General features: G+C 43.6%; 1 pseudogene; it reads left to right on the top strand.

The window, feature by feature from the left end:
- Positions 1–798: 798 nt before the first annotated feature.
- Positions 799–1,421, top strand: LOC109505445 (uncharacterized; annotated as a pseudogene).
- Positions 1,422–2,377: the final 956 nt, after the last annotated feature.

Genomic DNA, 2,377 nt, shown 5'->3' with positions numbered 1-2,377 from the left:
TTCCTCCCACTAGTCGCTTAAATCAAACAAAGCTACATAAATCGAAGAGGAAGGCAAAGGAGGAGGATGCGTCCATCAGAATCTCCTAGGTCTTCCCCTCCTCTAATCTTGTCGACCTTGTTCACTCCCTCTCCCACCTCTTCGGCCTCGATTTTCTGCTCTACACCCGCCAAAATCTCAATAATCCCACTATCCGTAATCCTAACCTATTTCTTGATGATGGATTTCGCTTTTGGGAGTCGGGGACAACACAGGCGGCGATGCCAACAAGTTTTCAGTGGAGGCCATGGAACCTAGCGAAGTCGAAATAAAGGAAGGCAGGCTCGGGTTGGCCCAATCGAGCTTCGACCTAGGCTCGGGCCAATTTTTTTTCAAAATAATCGGGCTTAAACCTGACCCGAAGCCCAAAAAAATTTTTTGAGCCAGGCTCAGGTAGGGGTAGAGCCCAGCCTAGCTCGATCTAGTTCCAGTCCTACCCACCATCGCCTTGCCCTCTACCATCTCCTCCTCTACCTCCACTTCTTGGACTGGTCCGACTGCTAGCCCAGCTATAGCTACTCTAGTGCTACCTACGATGCCGTCTTCCGTCTTCTCTCCCATGCTCGCCTCGTCTCCATTATCCTAGAGTGGTCAGCCTCTTTCCCCCACCTCCTGCAACCCCTTCCTCCTCACCTTGAACACTGCCACACCACACCCCCGCTTCCACGAGGCTCGTGTCCATCACAACGGAGCCAGTGGCGGTGGTGGAGGTGTCCCTATGACTCCTTTAGCGATGGTGGTGGTGGGGGGTAAGAAAGAATGGGCCGCACCTTCAATGATAGTGATGACTCCTCCGATGCCTTCAGCGACTGCAATAGCAACCACTCCCGCGAGTTCCCCTCCTTCACTAGCTCTGCCTCCAACGGTAGCACCGCCCTTCACCACCTCCTCATGTCCTGCACCGTCAACTACTTCGACGAGCTCATCCGTGGCCTCATCTTTGATTTAGAGTCCTCCTCCTCCATCGAAACCCAGCTCCACGCGGCCATGATGCTTCACCTCTTGGCTCAACACAATCCAAAGAACCGCCTAAAGATCGGCCATGCCGACATCATCCATCCCCTCATCACCCTCCTTTCCCACCCAAACCTCCAGCTCTAGGAGCACGACGCCATCGCGATTCTCAACCTCTGCCTCTATGACGAGAACAAGGACCCCATCACCACCATCGGAGCCACCTGCTCCCTCTCCCGTGCCTTCAAGACTGTACCCCTACCGCCCGCGAGAACGCTGCCATCGCCCTCCTTTGCCTATTCGAGGTGGAGGAGCACAAGATCGCCATCAGCCACTCTAAAGTGATCCCCCTCCACCTCCTTGAGATCGGGGGTCCGCATGGGAAGAAGGATGCCTCGACAGTGCCCTAGTCGCTGTGCTCCACCTAGGTCCACTTTGCTTTGTTAAGTCTCGGAGGTAATTTGGTCATTTCAGAAGTTTGAAATTTTTAAGTAACACCATTATTTCTTAGAGGTGTAAATATAGGTTTTTCAACATATTGGTTGAAATGTAATAAACGTAAATCTCAGGAGGATTTTTGTAATTTATTCTTTATAATAAAAATATGGAAAGCTAACCTCAATAACTCTTTTGAGTGAAATTTGAAAAAAATATTAAAATAGATTGTGGTTAGTTTTAAATACTTTACCAAGTCAAACAATTTGAACCAAGTTTCAAATAATTTGGTAAGTCAATTGAGCCGAGATTAATCCAAAATTTGAATTTTACATAAACCAAATTTTCTATCAAGTCAACTTGAAAACTTATCATGTCGATTTGACTTGGCTGTATTTCAAGTGGACCCGAAGTTAAAACTTCGATTCATGAAGAGAAGATAAAATATATTTTAATCATTTGTAGCTAAAATAAAAAATGATGTATTTTTCTTCTATTTAACAATATAGTATAGATATGTTTAGACCACACTATAGTCAAAAGATTTGGAGTCATAAGTTCATACCAATAAATTTTTAAGAATAAGAAACTAATCTAAATTTTAAAAAGTAATTTTATTGCTTGAAAGGTATAGATTATTGACATCAATTTTTGTACAACAAATAACAAAAAAAAGGACAATACCTCTCATGTGCAATAACATAGTGTAATAGTGCTACGCTAAGTTATTAATATCATAAAGTTTTGATCAGTGGTTCCTTTACTCCAATTATTAGAGGTAAAATCTATCATGAAAGATTTTGAAGATCTATAAATGCATTTTATATAGCAAATACCTATCATGCATTATATAAATCGAGGAGCTTTTTATGTTGTCTAAAGCTGAAGAATACATTTTGTAAAACTACTGATTCCAAATGATTAGACTGGTCTAGGTGCTTACTTATAT

The sequence above is a fragment of the Elaeis guineensis genome, chromosome 1 (assembly GCF_000442705.2).
Source record: "Elaeis guineensis isolate ETL-2024a chromosome 1, EG11, whole genome shotgun sequence".
NCBI classification, from domain to species: domain Eukaryota; kingdom Viridiplantae; phylum Streptophyta; class Magnoliopsida; order Arecales; family Arecaceae; genus Elaeis; species Elaeis guineensis.
Note: the sequence above shows the minus strand (reverse complement) of the source record. Positions and strands in the feature narration are given on the sequence as shown.